Raw genomic sequence first — 23,327 nt, 5'->3', positions numbered from 1 at the left:
CTATATAACAATGACGTGGTCTGTTATTACTGCAGAGAGTGGTGCCGATATCTAATAGAATAATAATGTATTTATCTTCTCTGTGTATGACTGATATACATAAAATGTATCCCCTATATAACAATGACGTGGTCTGTTATTACTGCAGAGAGTGGTGCTGATATCTAATAGTATAATAATGTATTTATCTTCTCTGTGTATGACTGATATACATAATATGTATCCCCTATATAACAATGACGTGGTCTGTTATTACTGCAGAGAGTGGTGCTGATATCTAATAGTATAATAATGTATTTATCTTCTCTGTGTATTACTGATATACATAAAATGTATCCCCTATATAACAATGACGTGGTCTGTTATTACTGCAGAGAGTGGTGCTGATATCTAATAGTATAATAATGTATTATATCTTCTCTGTGTATGACTGATATACATAATATGTATCCCCTATATAACAATGACGTGGTCTATTATTACTGCAGAGAGTGGTGCTGATATCTAATAGTATAATAATGTATTTATCTTCTCTGTGTATGACTGATATACATAAAATGTATCCCCTATATAACAATGACGTGGTCTGTTATTACTGCAGAGAGTGGTGCTGATATCTAATAGTATAATAATGTATTTTATCTTCTCTGTGTATGACTGATATACATAAAATGTATCCCCTATATAACAATGACGTGGTCTGTTATTACTGCAGAGAGTGGTGCTGATATCTAATAGTATAATAATGTATTTATCTTCTCTGTGTATGACTGATATACATAAAATGTATCCCCTATATAACAATGATGTGGTCTGTTATTACTGCAGAGAGTGGTGCTGATATCTAATAGTATAATAATGTATTTATCTTCTCTGTGTATGACTGATATACATAATATGTATCCCCTATATAACAATGACGTGGTCTGTTATTACTGCAGAGAGTGGTGCTGATATCTAAAAGTATAATAATGTATTTATCTTCTCTGTGTATGACTGATATACATATAATGTATCCCCTATATAACAATGACGTGGTCTGTTATTACTGCAGAGAGTGGTGCTGATATATAATAGTATAATAATGTATTTATCTTCTCTGTGTATGACTGATATACATAAAATGTATCCCCTATATAACAATGACGTGGTCTGTTATTACTGCAGAGTGTGGTGCTGATATCTAATAGTATAATAATGTATTTATCTTCTCTGTGTATGACTGATATACATAATATGTATCCCCTATATAACAATGACGTGGTCTATTATTACTGCGGAGAGTGGTGCTGATATCTAATAGTATAATAATGTATTTATCTTCTCTGTGTATGACTGATATACATAAAATGTATCCCCTATATAACAACGACGTGGTCTGTTATTACTGCAGAGAGTGGTGCTGATATCTAATAGTATAATAATGTATGTTATCTTCTCCGTGTATGACTGATATACATAAAATGTATCCCCTATATAACAACGACGTGGTCTGTTATTACTGCAGATAGTGGTGCTGATATCTTATAGTATAATAATGTATTTATCTTCTCTGTGTATGACTGATATATATAATATGTATCCCCTATATAACAATGACGTGGTCTGTTATTACTGCAGAGAGTGGTGCTGATATCTAATAGTATAATAATGTATTTATCTTCTCTGTGTATGACTGATATACATAAAATGTATCCCCTATATAACAATGACGTGGTCTGTTATTACTGCAGAGAGTGGTGCTGATATCTAATAGTATAATAATGTATTTATCTTCTCCGTGTATGACTGATATACATAATATGTATCCCCTATATAACAACGACGTGGTCTGTTATTACTTCAGAGAGTGGTGCTGATATATAATAGTATAATAATGTATTTATCTTCTCTGTGTATGACTGATATATATAAAATGTATCCCCTATATAACAATGACGTGGTCTGTTATTACTGCAGAGAGTGGTGCTGATATCTAATAGTATAATAATGTATTTATCTTCTCTGTGTATGACTGATATACATAAAATGTATCCCCTATATAACAACGACGTGGTCTGTTATTACTGCAGAGAGTGGTGCTGATATATAATAGTATAATAATGTATTTATCTTCTCTGTGTATGACTGATATACATAATATGTATCCCCTATATAACAATGACGTGGTCTGTTATTACTGCAGAGAGTGGTGCTGATATCTAATAGTATAATAATGTATTTATCTTCTCTGTGTGTGACTGATATACATAAAATGTATCCTCTATATAACAATGACGTGGTCTGTTATTACTGCAGAGAGTGGTGCTGATATCTAATAGACTAATAATGTATTTATCTTCTCTGTGTATGACTGATATACATAAAATGTATCCCCTATATAACAATGACGTGGTCTGTTATTACTGCAGAGAGTGGTGCTGATATCTAATATACTAATAATGTATTTATCTTCTCTGTGTATGACTGATATACATAAAATGTATCCCCTATATAACAATGACGTGGTCTGTTATTACTGCAGAGAGTGGTGCTGATATCTAATAGTATAATAATGTATTTATCTTCTCTGTGTATGACTGATATACATAATATGTATCCCCTATATAACAATGACGTGGTCTGTTATTACTGCAGAGAGTGGTGCCGATATCTAATAGTATAATAATGTATATTATCTTCTCTGTGTATGACTGATATACATAAAATGTATCCCCTATATAACAATGACGTGGTCTGTTATTACTCCAGAGAGTGGTGCTGATATCTAATAGTATAATAATGTATTTATCTTCTCTGTGTATGACTGATATACATAAAATGTATCCCCTATATAACAATGACGTGGTCTGTTATTACTGCAGAGAGTGGTGCTGATATCTAATAGTATAATAATGTATTTATCTTCTGTGTATGACTGATATACATAAAATGTATCCCCTATATAACAACAACGTGGTCTGTTATTACTGCAGAGAGTGGTGCTGATATCTAATAGTATAATAATGTATTTATCTTCTCTGTGTATGACTGATATACATAAAATGTATCCTCTATATAACAATGACGTGGTCTGTTATTACTGCAGAGAGTGGTGCTGATATCTAATAGTATAATAATGTATTTATCTTCTCTGTGTATGACAGATATACATAATATGTATCCCCTATATAACAATGACGTGGTCTGTTATTACTGCAGAGAGTGGTGCCGATATCTAATAGAATAATAATGTATTTATCTTCTCTGTGTATGACTGATATACATAAAATGTATCCCCTATATAACAATGACGTGGTCTGTTATTACTGCAGAGAGTGGTGCTGATATCTAATAGTATAATAATGTATTTATCTTCTCTGTGTATGACTGATATACATAAAATGTATCCCCTATATAACAACGACGTGGTCTGTTATTACTGCAGAGAGTGGTGCTGATATATAATAGTATAATAATGTATTTATCTTCTCTGTGTATGACTGATATACATAAAATGTATCCTCTATATAACAATGACGTGGTCTGTTATTACTGCAGAGAGTGGTGCTGATATATACTAGTATAATAATGTATTTATCTTCTCTGTGTATGACTGATATATATAAAATGTATCCCCTATATAACAATGACGTGGTCTGTTATTACTGCAGAGAGCGGTGCTGATATCTAATAGTATAATAATGTATTTATCTTCTCTGTGTATGACTGATATACATAATATGTATCCCCTATATAACAATGACGTGGTCTGTTATTACTGCAGAGAGTGGTGCTGATATCTAATAGTATAATAATGTATTTATCTTCTCTGTGTATGACTGATATACATAAAATGTATCCCCTATATAACAATGACGTGGTCTGTTATTACTGCAGAGAGTGGTGCTGATATATACTAGTATAATAATGTATTTATCTTCTCTGTGTATGACTGATATATATAAAATGTATCCCCTATATAACAATGACGTGGTCTGTTATTACTGCAGAGAGTGGTGCTGATATCTAATAGTATAATAATGTATTTATCTTCTCTGTGTATGACTGATATACATAAAATGTATCCCCTATATAACAATGACGTGGTCTGTTATTACTGCAGAGAGTGGTGCCGATATCTAATAGTATAATAATGTATATTATCTTCTCTGTGTATGACTGATATACATAAACTGTATCCTCTATATAACAACGATGTGGTCTGTTATTACTGCAGAGAGTGGTGCTGATATCTAATAGTATAATAATGTATTTATCTTTGTGTATGACTGATATACATAATATGTATCCCCTATATAACAATGACGTGGTCTGTTATTACTGCAGAGAGTGGTGATGATATATAATAGTATAATAATGTATTTTATCTTCTCTGTGTATGACTGATATACATAATATGTATCCCCTATATAACAATGACGTGGTCTGTTATTACTGCAGAGAGTGGTGCCGATATCTAATAGTATAATAATGTATATTATCTTCTCTGTGTATGACTGATATACATAAAATGTATCCTCTATATAACAACGACGTGGTCTGTTATTACTGCAGAGAGTGGTGCTGATATCTAATAGTATAATAATGTATTTATCTTCTCTGTGTATGACTGATATACATAAAATGTATCCTCTATATAACAATGACGTGGTCTGTTATTACTGCAGAGAGTGGTGCTGATATATAATAGTATAATAATGTATTTATCTTCTCTGTGTATGACAGATATACATAATATGTATCCCCTATATAACAATGACGTGGTCTGTTATTACTGCAGAGAGTGGTGCCGATATCTAATAGAATAATAATGTATTTATCTTCTCTGTGTATGACTGATATACATAAAATGTATCCCCTATATAACAATGACGTGGTCTGTTATTACTGCAGAGAGTGGTGCTGATATCTAATAGTATAATAATGTATTTATCTTCTCTGTGTATGACTGATATACATAAAATGTATCCCCTATATAACAATGACGTGGTCTGTTATTACTGCAGAGAGTGGTGCTGATATATAATAGTATAATAATGTATTTATCTTCTCTGTGTATGACTGATATACATAAAATGTATCCTCTATATAACAATGACGTGGTCTGTTATTACTGCAGAGAGTGGTGCTGATATCTAATAGTATAATAATATATTTATCTTCTCTGTGTATGACTGATATACATAAAATGTATCCCCTATATAACAATGACGTGGTCTGTTATTACTGCAGAGAGTGGTGATGATATATAATAGTATAATAATGTATTTATCTTCTCTGTGTATGACTGATATACATATAATGTATCCCCTATATAACAACGACGTGGTCTGTTATTATTGCAGAGAGTGGTGCTGATATCTAATAGTATAATAATGTATTTATCTTCTCTGTGTATGACTGATATACATAAAATGTATCCTCTATATAACAATGACGTGGTCTGTTATTACTGCAGAGAGTGGGGCTGATATCTAATAGTATAATAATGTATTTATCTTCTCTGTGTATGACTGATATACATAAAATGTATCCCCTATATAACAATGACGTGGTCTGTTATTACTGCAGAGAGTGGTGCTGATATCTAATAGTATAATAATGTATTTATCTTCTCTGTGTATGACTGATATACATAAAATGTATCCCCTATATAACAACGACGTGGTCTGTTATTACTGGAGAGAGTGGTGCTGATATCTAATAGTATAATAATGTATTTATCTTCTCTGTGTATGACTGATATACATAACATGTATCCCCTATATAACAATGACGTGGTCTGTTATTACTGGAGAGAGTGGTGCTAATATCTAATAGTATAATAATGTATTTATCTTCTCTGTGTATGACTGATATACATAAAATGTATCCCCTATATAACAATGACGTGGTCTGTTATTATTACTGCAGAGAGTGGTGCTGATATCTAATAGTATAATAATGTATTTATCTTCTCTGTGTATGACTGATATACATAAAATGTATCCTCTATATAACAATGACGTGGTCTGTTATTACTGCAGAGAGTGGTGCTGATATCTAATAGTATAATAATGTATTTATCTTCTCTGTGTATGACTGATATACATAACATGTATCCCCTATATAACAATGACGTGGTCTGTTATTACTGCAGAGAGTGGTGCTGATATCTAATAGTATAATAATGTATTTATCTTCTCTGTGTATGACTGATATATATAAAATGTATCCCCTATATAACAACAACGTGGTCTGTTATTACTGCAGAGAGTGGTACTGATATCTAATAGAATAATAATGTATTTATCTTCTCTGTGTATGACTGATATACATAAAATGTATCCCCTATATAACAATGACGTGGTCTGTTATTACTGCAGAGAGTGGTGCTGATATCTAATAGTATAATAATGTATTTATCTTCTCTGTGTATGACTGATATACATAAAATGTATCCCCTATATAACAATGACGTGGTCTGTTATTACTGCAGAGTGATGCTGATATATAATAGTATAATAATGTATTTATCTTTTCTGTGTATGACTGATATACATAATATGTATCCCCTATATAACAACGACGTGGTCTGTTATTACTGCAGAGAGTGGTACTGATATCTAATAGAATAATAATGTATTTATCTTCTCTGTGTATGACTGATATACATAAAATGTATCCCCTATATAACAATGACGTGGTCTGTTATTACTGCAGAGAGTGGTGCCGATATCTAATAGTATAATAATGTATTTATCTTCTCTGTGTATGACTGATATACATAAAATGTATCCCCTATATAACAATGACGTGGTCTGTTATTACTGCAGAGAGTGGTGCCAATATCTAATAGTATAATAATGTATTTATCTTCTCTGTGTATGACTGATATACATAAAATGTATCCCCTATATAACAATGACGTGGTCTGTTATTACTGCAGAGTGATGCTGATATATAATAGTATAATAATGTATTTATCTTTTCTGTGTATGACTGATATACATAAAATGTATCCCCTATATAACAACAACGTGGTCTGTTATTACTGCAGAGAGTGGTACTGATATCTAATAGAATAATAATGTATTTATCTTCTCTGTGTATGACTGATATACATAAAATGTATCCCCTATATAACAACGACGTGGTCTGTTATTACTGCAGAGAGTGGTGCTGATATCTAATAGTATAATAATGTATTTATCTTCTCTGTGTATGACTGATATACATAAAATGTATCCCCTATATAACAATGACGTGGTCTGTTATTACTGCAGAGAGTGGTGCTGATATCTAATAGTATAATAATGTATTTATCTTCTCTGTGTATGACTGATATACATAAAATGTATCCTCTATATAACAATGACGTGGTCTGTTATTACTGCAGAGAGTGGTGCTGATATCTAATAGTATAATAATGTATTTATCTTCTCTGTGTATGACTGATATACATAAAATGTATCCCCTATATAACAATGACGTGGTCTGTTATTACTGCAGAGAGTGGTGCTGATATCTAATAGTATAATAATGTATTTATCTTCTCTGTGTATGACTGATATACATAAAATGTATCCCCTATATAACAATGACGTGGTCTGTTATTACAGCAGAGAGTGGTGCTGATATCTAATAGTATAATAATGTATTTATCTTCTCTGTATATGACTGATATACCTACAATGTATCCCCTATATAACAATGACGTGGTCTGTTATTACTGCAGAGAGTGGTGCTGATATCTAATAGTATAATAATGTATTTATCTTCTCTGTGTATGACTGATATACATAAAATGTATCCCCTATATAACAACGACGTGGTCTGTTATTACTGCAGAGAGTGGTGCTGATATCTAATAGTATAATAATGTATTTATCTTCTCTGTGTATGACTGATATACATAAAATGTATCCTCTATATAACAACGACGTGGTCTGTTATTACTGCAGAGAGTGGTGCTGATATATAATAGTATAATAATGTATTTATCTTCTCTGTGTATGACTGATATACATAAAATGTATCCCCTATATAACAATGACGTGGTCTGTTATTACTGCAGAGAGTGGTGCCGATATCTAATAGTATAATAATGTATTTATCTTCTCTGTATATTACTGATATACATAATATGTATCCCCTATATAACAATGACGTGGTCTGTTATTACTGCAGAGAGTGGTGCTGATATCTAATAGTATAATAATGTATTTATATTCTCTGTGTATGACTAATATACATAAAATGTATCCCCTATATAATAATGACGTGGTCTGTTATTACTGCAGAGAGTGGTGCTGATATCTAATAGTATAATAATGTATTTATCTTCTCTGTGTATGACTAATATACATAAAATGTATCCCCTATATAATAATGACGTGGTCTGTTATTACTGCAGAGAGTGGTGCTGATATCTAATAGTATAATAATGTATTTATCTTCTCTGTGTATGACTGATATACATAATATGTATCCCCTATATAACAATGACGTGGTCTGTTATTACTGCAGAGAGTGGTGCTGATATCTAATAGTATAATAATGTATTTATCTTCTCTGTGTATGACTGATATACATAAAATGTATCCCCTATATAACAATGAGGTGGTCTGTTATTACTGCAGAGAGTGGTGCTGATATATAATAGTATAATAATGTATTTATCTTCTCTGTGTATGACTGATATACATAAAATGTATCCCCTATATAACAATGACGTGGTCTGTTATTACTGCGGAGAGTGGTGCCGATATCTAATAGTATAATAATGTATTTATCTTCTCTGTGTATGACTGATATACATAAAATGTATCCCCTATATAACAATGACGTGGTCTGTTATTACTGCAGAGAGTGGTGCTGATATCTAATAGTATAATAATGTATTTATCTTCTCTGTGTATGACTGATATACATAAAACGTATCCCCTATATAACAATGACGTGGTCTGTTATTACTGCAGAGAGTGGTGCTGATATCTAATAGTATAATAATGTATTATATCTTCTCTGTGTATGACTGATATACATATAATGTATCCCCTATATAACAATGACGTGGTCTGTTATTACTGCGGAGAGTGGTGCCGATATCTAATAGTATAATAATGTATTTATCTTCTCTGTGTATGACTGATATACATAAAATGTATCCCCTATATAACAATGATGTGGTCTGTTATTACTGCAGAGAGTGGTGCTGATATCTAATAGTATAATAATGTATTTATCTTCTCTGTGTATGACTGATATACATAAAATGTATCCTCTATATAACAATGACGTGGTCTGTTATTACTGCAGAGAGTGGTGCTGATATCTAATAGTATAATAATGTATTTATCTTCTCTGTGTATGACTGATATACATAAAATGTATCCCCTATATAACAATGACGTGGTCTGTTATTACAGCAGAGAGTGGTGCTGATATCTAATAGTATAATAATGTATTTATCTTCTCTGTATATGACTGATATACCTACAATGTATCCCCTATATAACAATGACGTGGTCTGTTATTACTGCAGAGAGTGGTGCTGATATCTAATAGTATAATAATGTATTTATCATCTCTGTGTATGACTGATATACATAATATGTATCCCCTATATAACAATGACGTGATCTGTTATTACTGCAGAGAGTGGTGCTGATATCTAATAGTATAATAATGTATTTATCTTCTCTGTGTATGACTGATATACATAAAATGTATCCCCTATATAACAACGACGTGGTCTGTTATTACTGCAGAGAGTGGTGCTGATATCTAATAGTATAATAATGTATTTATCTTCTCTGTGTATGACTGATATACATAAAATGTATCCCCTATATAACAACGACGTGGTCTGTTATTACTGCAGAGAGTGGTGCTGATATATAATAGTATAATAATGTATTTATCTTCTCTGTGTATGACTGATATACATAAAATGTATCCCCTATATAACAATGACGTGGTCTGTTATTACTGCAGAGAGTGGTGCCGATATCTAATAGTATAATAATGTATTTATCTTCTCTGTATATTACTGATATACATAATATGTATCCCCTATATAACAATGACGTGGTCTGTTATTACTGCAGAGAGTGGTGCTGATATCTAATAGTATAATAATGTATTTATATTCTCTGTGTATGACTAATATACATAAAATGTATCCCCTATATAATAATGACGTGGTCTGTTATTACTGCAGAGAGTGGTGCTGATATCTAATAGTATAATAATGTATTTATCTTCTCTGTGTATGACTAATATACATAAAATGTATCCCCTATATAATAATGACGTGGTCTGTTATTACTGCAGAGAGTGGTGCTGATATCTAATAGTATAATAATGTATTTATCTTCTCTGTGTATGACTGATATACATAATATGTATCCCCTATATAACAATGACGTGGTCTGTTATTACTGCAGAGAGTGGTGCTGATATCTAATAGTATAATAATGTATTTATCTTCTCTGTGTATGACTGATATACATAATATGTATCCCCCTATATAACAATGACATGGTCTGTTATTACTGCAGAGAGTGGTGCTGATATATAATAGTATAATAATGTATTTATCTTCTCTGTGTATGACTGATATACATAAAATGTATCCCCTATATAACAATGATGTGGTCTGTTATTACTGCAGAGAGTGGTACTGATATCTAATAGTATAATAATGTATTTATCTTCTCTGTGTATGACTGATATACATAAAATGTATCCCCTATATAACAATGACGTGGTCTGTTATTACTGCAGAGAGTGGTGCTGATATCTAATAGTATAATAATGTATTTATCTTCTCTGTGTATGACTGATATACATAAAATGTATCCCCTATATAACAATGACGTGGTCTGTTATTACTGCAGAGAGTGGTGCTGATATCTAATAGTATAATAATGTATTTATCTTCTCTGTGTATGACTGATATACATATAATGTATCCCCTATATAACAATGATGTGGTCTGTTATTACTGCAGAGAGTGGTGCTGATATCTAATAGAATAATAATGTATTTATCTTCTCTGTGTATGACTGATATACATAAAATGTATCCTCTATATAACAATGACGTGGTCTGTTATTACTGCAGAGAGTGGTGCTGATATCTAATAGTATAATAATGTATTTATCTTCTCTGTATATTACTGATATACATAATATGTATCCCCTATATAACAATGACGTGGTCTGTTATTACTGCAGAGAGTGGTGCTGATATCTAATAGTATAATAATGTATTTATCTTCTCTGTGTATGACTGATATACATAAAATGTATCCCCTATATAACAATGACGTGGTCTGTTATTACTGCAGAGAGTGGTGCTGATATCTAATAGTATAATAATGTATTTATCTTCTCTGTGTATGACTAATATACATAAAATGTATCCCCTATATAATAATGACGTGGTCTGTTATTACTGCAGAGAGTGGTGCTGATATCTAATAGTATAATAATGTATTTATCTTCTCTGTGTATGACTGATATACATAATATGTATCCCCTATATAACAATGACGTGGTCTGTTATTACTGCAGAGAGTGGTGCTGATATCTAATAGTATAATAATGTATTTATCTTCTCTGTGTATGACTGATATACATAAAATGTATCTCCTATATAACAATGACGTGGTCTGTTATTACTGCAGAGAGTGGTGCTGATATCTAATAGTATAATAATGTATTTATCTTCTCTGTGTATGACTGATATATATACATAAAATGTATCCCCTATATAACAATGATGTGGTCTGTTATTACTGCAGAGAGTGGTGCTGATATATAATAGTATATTAATGTATTTATCTTCTCTGTGTATGACTGATATACATAAAATGTATCCCCTATATAACAATGACGTGGTCTGTTATTACTGCAGAGAGTGGTGCTGATATCTAATAGTATAATAATGTATTTATCTTCTCTGTGTATGACTGATATACATAAAATGTATCCCCTATATAACAATGACGTGGTCTGTTATTACTGCAGAGAGTGGTGCTGATATATAATAGTATAATAATGTATTTATCTTCTCTGTGTATGACTGATATACATAAAATGTATCCCCTATATAACAATGACGTGGTCTGTTATTACTGCAGAGAGTGGTGCTGATATCTAATAGTATAATTATGTATTTATCTTCTCCGTGTATGACTGATATACATAAAATGTATCCCCTATATAACAATGATGTGGTCTGTTATTACTGCAGAGAGTGGTGCTGATATCTAATAGTATAATAATGTATTTATCTTCTCTGTGTATGACTGATATACATAAAATGTATCCCCTATATAACAATGACGTGGTCTGTTATTACTGCAGAGAGTGGTGCTGATATCTAATAGTATAATAATGTATTTATCTTCTCTGTGTATGACTGATATACATAAAATGTATCCTCTATATAACAATGACGTGGTCTGTTATTACTGCAGAGAGTGGTGCTGATATCTAATAGAATAATAATGTATTTTGTCTTCTCTGTGTATGACTGATATATATATATAAAATGTATCCCCTATATAACAATGACGTGGTCTGTTATTACTGCAGAGAGTGGTGCTGATATCTAATAGAATAATAATGTATTTATCTTCTCTGTGTATGACTGATATACATAAAATGTATCCCCTATATAACAATGACGTGGTCTGTTATTACTGCAGAGTGTGGTGCTGATATCTAATAGTATAATAATGTATTTATCTTCTCTGTGTATGACTGATATACATAATATGTATCCCCTATATAACAATGACGTGGTCTGTTATTACTGCAGAGAGTGGTGCCGATATCTAATAGTATAATAATGTATTTATCTTCTCTGTGTATGACTGATATACATAAAATGTATCCCCTATATAACAATGACGTGGTCTGTTATTACTGCAGAGAGTGGTGCTGATATCTAATAGTATAATAATGTATTTATCTTCTTTGTGTATGACTGATATACATAATATGTATCCCCTATATAACAACGACGTGGTCTGTTATTACTGCAGAGTGGTGCTGATATCTAATAGTATAATAATGTATTTATCTTCTCTGTGTATGACTGATATACATAAAATGTATCCCCTATATAACAATGACGTGGCCTGTTATTACTGCAGAGAGTGGTGCCGATATCTAATAGTATAATAATGTATTTATCTTCTCTGTGTATGACTGATATACATAAAATGTATCCCCTATATAACAATGACGTGGTCTGTTATTACTGCAGAGAGTGGTGCTGATATCTAATAGTATAATAATGTATTTATCTTCTTTGTGTATGACTGATATACATAATATGTATCCCCTATATAACAACGACGTGGTCTGTTATTACTGCAGAGTGGTGCTGATATCTAATAGTATAATAATGTATTTATCTTCTCTGTGTATGACTGATATACATAAAATGTATCCCCTATATAACAATGACGTGGTCTGTTATTACTGCAGAGAGTGGTGCTGATATCTAATAGTATAATAATGTATTTATCTTCTCTGTGTATGACTGATATACATAACATGTATCCCCTATATAACAACGACGTGATCTGTTATTACTGCGGAGAGTGGTGCTGATATCTAATAGTATAATAATGTATTTATCTTCTCTGTGTATGACTGATATACCTAAAATGTATCCTCTATATAACAACGACGTGGTCTGTTATTACTGCAGAGAGTGGTGCTGATATCTAATAGACTAATAATGTATTTATCTTCTATGTGTATGACTGATATACATAAAATGTATCCTCTATATAACAATGACGTGGTCTGTTATTGCTGCAGAGAGTGGTGCTGATATATAATAGTATAATAATGTATTTATCTTCTCTGTGTATGACTGATATACATAAAATGTATCCCCTATATAACAACGACGTGGTCTGTTATTACTGCAGAGAGTGGTGCTGATATATAATAGTATAATAATGTATTTATCTTCTCTGTGTATGACTGATATACATAAAATGTATCCTCTATATAACAATGACGTGGTCTGTTATTACTGCAGAGAGTGGTGCTGCAATCTATTAGTATAATAATGTATTTATCTTCTCTGTGTATGACTGATATACATAAAATGTATCCCCTATATAACACTGACGTGGTCTGTTATTACTGCAGAGAGTGGTGCTGATATCTAATAGTATAATAATGTATTTATCTTCTCTGTGTATGACTGATATACATAAAATGTATCCCCTATATAACAATGACGTGGTCTGTTATTACTGCAGAGAGTGGTGCTGATATATAATAGTATAATAATGTATTTATCTTCTCTATGTATGACTGATATACATAAAATGTATCCCCTATATAACAACGACGAGGTCTGTTATTACTGCAGAGAGTGGTGCTGATATCTAATAGTATAATAATGTATTTATCTTCTCTGTGTATGACTGATATATATAAAATGTATCCCCTATATAACAACGACGTGGTCTGTTATTACTGCAGAGAGTGGTGCTGATATCTAATAGTATAATAATGTATTTATCTTCTCTGTGTATGACTGATATATATAAAATGTATCCCCTATATAACAATGACGTGGTCTGTTATTACTGCAGAGAGTGGTGCTGATATCTAATAGTATAATAATGTATTTATCTTCTCTGTGTATGACTGATATACATAAAATGTATCCCCTATATAACAACAACGTGGTCTGTTATTACTGCAGAGAGTGGTGCTGATATATAATAGTATAATAATGTATTTATCTTCTCTGTGTATGACTGATATACATAAAATGTATCCTCTATATAACAATGACGTGGTCTGTTATTACTGCAGAGAGTGGTGCTGATATCTAATAGTATAATAATGTATTATATCTTCTCTCTGTATGACTGATATACATAAAATGTATCCCCTATATAACAATGACGTGGTCTGTTATTACTGCAGAGAGTGGTGCTGATATATAATAGTATAATAATGTATTTATCTTCTCTGTGTATGACTGATATACATAATATGTATCCCCTATATAACAACGACGTGGTCTGTTATTACTGCAGAGAGTGGTGCTGATATATAATAGTATAATAATGTATTTATCTTCTCTGTGTATGACTGATATACATAAAATGTATCTCCTATATAACAATGACGTGGTCTGTTATTACTGCAGAGAGTGGTGCTAATATCTAATAGTATAATAATGTATTTATCTTCTCTGTGTATGACTGATATACATAAAATGTATCCTCTATATAACAATGACGTGGTCTGTTATTTCTGCAGAGAGTGGTGCTGATATCTAATAGTATAATAATGTATTTATCTTCTCCGTGTATGACTGATATACATAAAATGTATTCCCTATATAACAACGACGTGGTCTGTTATTACTGCAGAGAGTGGTGCTGATATCTAATAGTATAATAATGTATTTATCTTCTCTGTGTATGACTGATATACATAAAATATATCCCCTATATAACAATGAGGTGGTCTGTTATTTCTGCAGAGAGTGGTGCTGATATCTAATAGTATAATAATGTATTTATCTTCTCTGTGTATGACTGATATACATATAATGTATCCCCTATATAACAACGACGTGGTCTGTTATTACTGCAGAGAGTGGTGCTGATATCTAATAGTATAATAATGTATTTTATCTTCTCTGTGTGTGACTGATATACATAAAATGTATCCCCTATATAACAATGACGTGGTCTGTTATTACTGCAGAGAGTGGTGCTGATATCTAATAGTATAATAATGTATTTATCTTCTCTGTGTATGACTGATATACATAAAATGTATCCCCTATATAACAACGACGTGGTGTGTTATTACTGCAGAGAGTGGTGCCGATATCTAATAGACTAATAATGTATTTATCTTCTCCGTGTATGATTGATATACATAAAATGTATCCCCTATATAACAACGACGTGGTCTGTTATTATTGCAGAGAGTGGTGCCGATATCTAATAGACTAATAATGTATTTATCTTCTCCGTGTATGACTGATATACATAAAATGTATCCCCTATATAACAACGACGTGGTCTGTTATTACTGCAGAGAGTGGTGCTGATATCTAATAGTATAATAATGTATTTATCTTCTCTGTGTATGACTGATATACATAAAATGTATCCCCTATATAACAACGACGTGGTCTGTTATTATTGCAGAGAGTGGTGCCGATATCTAATAGACTAATAATGTATTTATCTTCTCCGTGTATGACTGATATACATAATATGTATCCCCTATATAACAACGACATGGTCTGTTATTACTGCAGAGAGTGGTGCTGATATCTAATAGTATAATAATGTATTTATCTTCTCTGTGTATGACTGATATACATAAAATGTATCCTCTATATAACAATGACGTGGTCTGTTATTACTGCAGAGAGTGGTGCTGATATCTAATAGTATAATAATGTATTTATCTTCTCTGTGTATGACTGATATACATAAAATGTATCCCCTATATAACAACGACGTGGTCTGTTATTACTGCAGAGAGTGGTGCTGATATCTAATAGTATAATAATGTATTTATCTTCTCCGTGTATGACTGATATACATAAAATGTATCCCCTATATAACAACGACGTGGTCTGTTATTACTGTGGAGAGTGGTGCTGATATCTAATAGTATAATAATGTATTTATCTTCTCTGTGTATGACTGATATACATAAAATGTATCCCCTATATAACAACGACGTGGTCTGTTATTACTGCAGAGTGGTGCTGATATCTAATAGAATAATAATGTATTTATCTTCTCCGTGTATGACTGATATACATAAAATGTATCCCCTATATAATAATGACGTGGTCTGTTATTACTGTGGAGAGTGGTGCTGATATCTGATAGAAAAATAATGTATCTATCTTCTCTGTGTATGACTGATATATATAAAATGTATCCCCTATATAATAATGACGTGGTCTGTTATTACTGTGGAGAGTGGTGCCGATATCTAATAGAATAAAGACAATACTACAAAGGTACATACACAATGGGCGATTAAAGTGGACGACTGAACAATAACGATATCGTTAAGTCATCCACTTTATCATCCATTTTTAACACAAAAATGATTAACGATAACGGCGATGCGCATTCCCGTCGTTCGTTCGTCATTATCGTTCATCGGGTTAACATGCAGGCCAACCTGCTGCATGTTATGGAATGGTGGAGAGAGCCCGGCGCTGAACGATATCTTTCAGCGGGTGTGCTCAATTTCATGAACGACATTGAGCACAGCCTGCCGGGGACACACTAGACGACATCGCTCAGGGAGCATATCGTCTAGTGTGTACGCTCCTTAAGTGTCACCCGAGTGATCTATCCCAGTTTTATATTACTGACACATGGAGGATTAGGAAAGATTAGATCTGATAGGTGATGTATGAGGAGTTATATAGCAGCTATACACAGATGGGGGTCATCCTCCAATAAGATATAACACATTATACAAAGAGGAGGGTTGTACAGCGCTAGGGAAATCTAAAAACAATAATTAATTCACATGAGGCTTAATAAAGATGCATTATAAATGAAATGTACAGTATTTAATATGAAAAAAATCAATGATAGAAATGACAAACATTATACACATAAATCATATAAAACACAGGTCACTGATATTCAGGCTAATTCTGATTACAAATAAGTGGGCACCAATAATAGTAAATAGAGAACCAGATGTAAATGGTAACGTCACAAGCTAATAGGTAATGGAAAGAAGTTTGGTGCATCCGGGTAATGGCCAGTTGGCAGATAGTTATATTACCAGGTTGCTGTGATAGAAGCCCGTCCAGTCTTTAGCAGGAAAGCTCGCAGTGGGTGATGGCTGGCCGGTGTAATCGCTGGATGTCCCAACATTCCTGCTTTCACTCCTGGTCCAGATAAGGAAGGACAAGTGGCCCAAACATGACCAGTGTAGAAAGTGACTAACGCATTTCGTCTTGGAATTAGACCCACAACCTCTTCAGTAGCGTGTATAATATGGCTGCCTTATATACCCAAGGAGCAGATCAAACAAGCATCAGGGGGGAACCATAATTAGCCATGCCATATGTAAGAATAATAAGTATATTACATAGAAAGCAATCATTACCTAATGTATAATCAGCAAGAGTTTGTAAAAACAATATAAACCCTAAGAATAAAAAGTTCCATTTACCAATTAATGCAGCCGATCCTGAGTCTGCGTCACATGATGTATACAATGGCACGTGATCGAAATGGACCAATCGTGTCAGTCTCTGCAGAATGAACTAGAGAGGGAGTCTGGATAATCAGATCCACCCGGTCATGTGATATAAGCACACACATGACCAGAATGGACCAATCATGGAGATCTATGTAAAAAAAAACAGTAAGAGGAATGGATGATTTGTTCCACCCGGTCACATGGTAAACCGCAGTCACGTGACCGGTTACACCAGTAACAATGAGCAAGAGTTGTCATGGTGACAATATACAAATACAAGTCTCCGGGCAGATAGCATGTGAATAATGTCACGTGATAGAGCTGACCAATCCCAATCATTAAATGTTATATGCTTGATAAAAGCGCTGATTAAAGGCGCTGAAACGTCGCTGAAACCAGCTAAGTGTCCGCATTGTTTGTTATCCGGAGTGCCGCCATTGGTTGGAGTATATATATATATATATATATATATATATCATAGCGATTCCCCTAAGTTATAACACAATAAGGTATAAATAACATACATGATATAGTAAGATAACGTATTAGTGATCTGTATAGCGGCAGCGTCACTGGGACCTAGGTCACATGTTATACATATATAACAAGAGATATGGTAAGAACTTACCTTTGTTATCTCTGTTTCTACGAAGTCCATAGGGTCCACAGGGTTGACCTTGGGGTTATAGCTGGATCAGGATCCAGGGGCACCACACAGTTAAGCTTTTAGCTCCCAGGATGCACTTGGGTCCTCCCCTATACCCCGCCCCCGAGCCATAGGCACCTCAGTTGGTAAGCAGCCTAGGCCGGAGGAGAATATGGAACAGAGAGAAGGAAGACTGGAACACACAAGAAACCATACTCACAGAAATGGGAGACGGAAAACCGGTGACCAGCCACACAGCCCATTTGAAGCCAGGTGCGTCAGGGCAGGCGCCCTGTGGACCCTATGGACTTCGTAGAAACAGATAACAAAGGTAAGTTCTTAACATATCTCTTGTTTTCTACTTCAGGGTCCATAGGGGGTCCACAGGGTTGACCTTGGGGATGTCCCAAAGCAGTTCAACTAAGGGCGGGGACGCTCCTGAGCAGAAAGGAGAATCCTGCGCCCGAAGGATGCATCCTGAGAGACGAAGGTGTCAAACGCATAGAACCTCAAAAACGTTTGAATTGAAGACCAAGTGGCCGCCTTACACAGCTGAACAGCAGAAGCGCCACGTCTAGCAGCCCAAGAAGGACCCACAGAACGAGTGGAATGAGCCTTAACAGAGACTGGCACAGGTAAACCCTCCTGTGCATAAGCCTCACAAATAACAGAACGAAGCCAACGGGCTAACATTTGTTTGTTGGCAGGCCAACCCCTCTTGTGAAAACCAAAGAGGATAAACAAGGTATCAGACCTCCTAACCGAAGCTGTCCGGTCCACATAGATTCTAAGCGCCCGGACAACATCTAAGGAAGTCTCACCAGCTGAAAGATCAGGGGACTGAAAAGCTGGCACAACAAGTTCCTGATTAATGTGGAACTTCGAGACCACTTAGGGCAAAAACTCAGGACGAGTGCGGAGCACCGCTCTGTCCTGGTGAAAAATCAAAAAAGGAGGGCGACAGGAAAAAAACAGTCTTAAATGTCAGCCACTTGAGCTCCACCGACTCAAGAGGCTCAAACGGAGGACCCTGCAGGACCCGTAGAACCACCAAGTCCCAAGGAGCCACGGGAGGCTGGATCCTGAGAACACCTTGGAAAAAGGTGTGAACATCCGGTAGTATTGCAATCCGCCGTTGAAACCACACGGACAAGGCGGACACATGAACCTTCAGAGATGCAAGGCGTAAGCCGAGGTCCAATCCTGATTGAAGAAATTCCAAGATCCTAGAAACTCGGAACACCTGAGGATCATAATGTCTGGACTCACACTACTGAAAGTAAGTGTGCCACACCCTGTGATAAATCCGTGCTGAAGCAGGCTTGCATGCCCTGAGCATGGCACCAATAACCGAACTGGAGAAGCCCCGAGACCTCAAGACGGCTGTCTCAAGAGCCACGCCATCAAAGACAGCCGACCCAGATCCAGGTAAAGGCAGGGCCCTTGAGACAACAGGTCCCGACGCTGAGGAAGAAGGTACGTCGCGTCGATGGAGAGGCTCCTGAGATCGGAGTACCAAGGCCGTCTGGGCCACGCCGGAGCTACCAGCACGAGCATGCCGCCGTCCTGCTTGAATTTCCGCAGAAACCGAGGAAGTAGGGATATCGGAGGAAACATACGCCAGGTGAAACGTCCATTTCACCGACAGCGCGTCCACCAGACTTGCGCCTGCGTCTCTTGTCCTTGACCCGTAAACGGGCAACTTGTGATTGTGACGGGAGGCCATCAAGTCCAGCTCCGGCAGTCCCCACCTGTCCACGAGTAGCTGAAATACCTCTGGGTGAAGCGACCATTCCCCGGGATGCACGTCATGACGGCTGAGGAAGTCCGCTTCCCAATTGAGGACTCCGGGGATGAAGACCGCCGAGATCGCTGGAATGTGACAGTGACACTCCGCCCAAGTCAGGATGCGAGACACCTCCGACATCGCTGCCTGACTGCGAGTTCCTCCTTGGTGGTTGATATACGCCACCGTGGTGGCGTTGTCGGACTGCACCTGTACCGCCCTTCCGTGAAGAGCGGGACCGGACAACTGCAGGGCCCTGTATACTGCCCGCAGTTCCAGGATGTTGATGGGGAGAAGTGCTTCTTCCGCAGACCAACGACCCTGGAGAGACAATGAACCGGTCACTGCCCCCCAACCCCGGAGACTGGCATCTGTTGTGAGCAGCACCCAGTCCGGGATCCAAAAGGGGCAACCCTCGACCAGATGAGCTGTCTGAAGCCACCAAGCCAAAGATTGCCGAACCTCCGGAGACAACACCAGCACCTGAGAGCGGATCCGGTGAGGTAACCCGTTCCATTCCGATAAAATCAACCCCTGCAGGGGCCGGGAATGGAACTGGGCAAATTCCACCATGTCGAATGTCGACACCATGGACCTCAGAACTCTCATAGCCGAATGGACCGACAGGCGGCGACTGCTCAGGCGACCTTCTCCGGAGTCAGAAAAATCCTTTGCTGATGCGAATCCAGCAGGGCTCCCAAATGAACCATCTGCTGTGATGGAATCAGGGAGGACTTTTTCCAATTTATCAACCACCCGTGTGCTTGCAGGCAAGCGATCGTCAGGTGGAGATGTTGAAGCAGTACCTCTGGGGAGCTCGCTAGCAACAGGAGGTCATCCAGATACGGCCGTACATTCTGGTTCCGAAGATGTGCGTCCATGACCGCCATAATCTTCATGATGCTGCCAAATTTTGCACGGAGTTGGAGAGCACATCCACCCAGGCGTGGAGGAGTCGCCATAGGGGCCTGCAAAGGTACCACAGGCTGCTGCGGCACAGGGGAAGCCTGTATATACATAGGCAACCCCGCATAGGGACCCACAGACTGAGACCCAGGAGGACTCCGCAATAACTGCGGGACACCCGGGGAAAGGGGGATGGTCGGCTGGGGTAACGCCCTAGTAGGGAGAGCAGTCGGGACCGACAGACGGTCCGCAATAGACACCAGCACTTGAGAAAACATCTCCCACTGTGGTTCCTGTGTCACAGAAGGTCTGGATGGGCCAGGAGCCACCTGGCACCGACTACACAGGCCATCCTGTGACAAATCCTCCCTATTCACTCCTGCAGAACAGCGTCCGCAGGAGGCCAACGCCGGAGCCACTGAGCGCTCAACCTCCTCGTCTGACATGACAGAATATATTATATATCTGGCAACAGGGCAGAAGTAAACGCACTCACCGGTGTGTTGAACAACAGCCCACAATATGGCACTGTCGCACACAACTGTATCTGACGAACCTCACAAATACGTGATCTATATAAGTGAGGTCAGTAGAAACACCCTTCCCCCACACACCTGTAGGGCTCATAGGAGAAGTAAAGGGACAGGTATAAGCTGACAGTAAGCGGAAAATAAGCACAGACAGGCAGCACTAGCAAAAGTCACATACCATGCAGAGAAGTTATACTCACTGCACCTTTCCACTACAACCTCCCAGATTCAGTGTCTGGGAGGGCTATAGTGCTGTGTACGCTGTCCTTAAATCAGTGGAGAGGTACACAGGGGGACCGGTCCGCGTGCTCCCTGAGATCTGCGTTGCCACTGTGAGAAAATGGCCCCCAGAGACCTCAGAGGAGGAGTGGCCGTGTAACTGCAGCTCAGTGACGCCAGACTGCGTGCTGAAAGGCGCGCTGAGCTGAGGGGAGGAGCCGCTGAACAGGGAAGGCTTCCTCCCCTGGTTTGCCTGTTATCCCTGGTGGTCTAGTGGTCCCACGGGTTATGGGGGGGGCCCGCCGCCACTGCCAGCAGCCTCCGGTCTTTCCCCAGGACCGGAGGCTAAAGGACTGCATTTTAAGGCATTCCGCGCGCCGCCGCTAGCCAGCGACGCGCAGCTTACCTGAATCCCCGGCGACTCCGGCAGCAGTCCTGGGAGGTAGACAGAGTCCGGCTAGTACGGACTCTGTCCTCCCGCCGCGATCCCCAGATCAGTACTGGCGTCGCGGCGCCAGTCGGGGATCAGAGCGGCAGCGTGGGCGTCTGTATAGACAGCCCTTCGCTACCGTCTGTAGTAAAAAGAGATTAAAATAAATAAAATCTAACTTAAAATAAAAAGCTTCTGGGGGCTGCTCCTGCAGCCCCCCTGCGTGGTGACCGACTCCGGCCGGGCACCAACTTACACTGAGGTGCCTGTGGCTCGGGGGCGGGGTATAGGGGAGGACCCAAGTGCATCCTGTGAGCTAAAAGCTTAACTGTGTGGTGCCCATGGATCCTGATCCAGCTATAACCCCAAGGTCAACCCTGTGGACCCCCTATGGACCCTGAAGTAGAAATATATATATATATCATAGCGATTCTCCTAAGTTATATAACACAAAAAGGTATAAATAACATATATGATATAGTAAGATAATGGATTAGTGATCTGTATAGCGGCAGTGTTACTGGGATCTAGGTCACATTATAAACACATTATTACCATATAT

At 36.7% G+C, this 23,327-nt stretch overlaps 1 protein-coding gene across 1 annotated transcript in view; it reads right to left on the bottom strand.

Moving 5' to 3' along the window:
- The window catches only part of LOC148442112 (uncharacterized), a 119,271-nt gene that overhangs the window by 94,753 nt on the left and 1,191 nt on the right, over positions 1–23,327 (bottom strand). The window lies entirely within an intron of this gene.

This window comes from Taudactylus pleione, unplaced genomic scaffold (genome assembly GCF_031769625.1).
Source record: "Taudactylus pleione unplaced genomic scaffold, aTauple2 ptg001616l, whole genome shotgun sequence".
NCBI lineage: Eukaryota > Metazoa > Chordata > Amphibia > Anura > Myobatrachidae > Taudactylus > Taudactylus pleione.
This window is presented reverse-complemented; position numbering and strand designations above follow the sequence as displayed.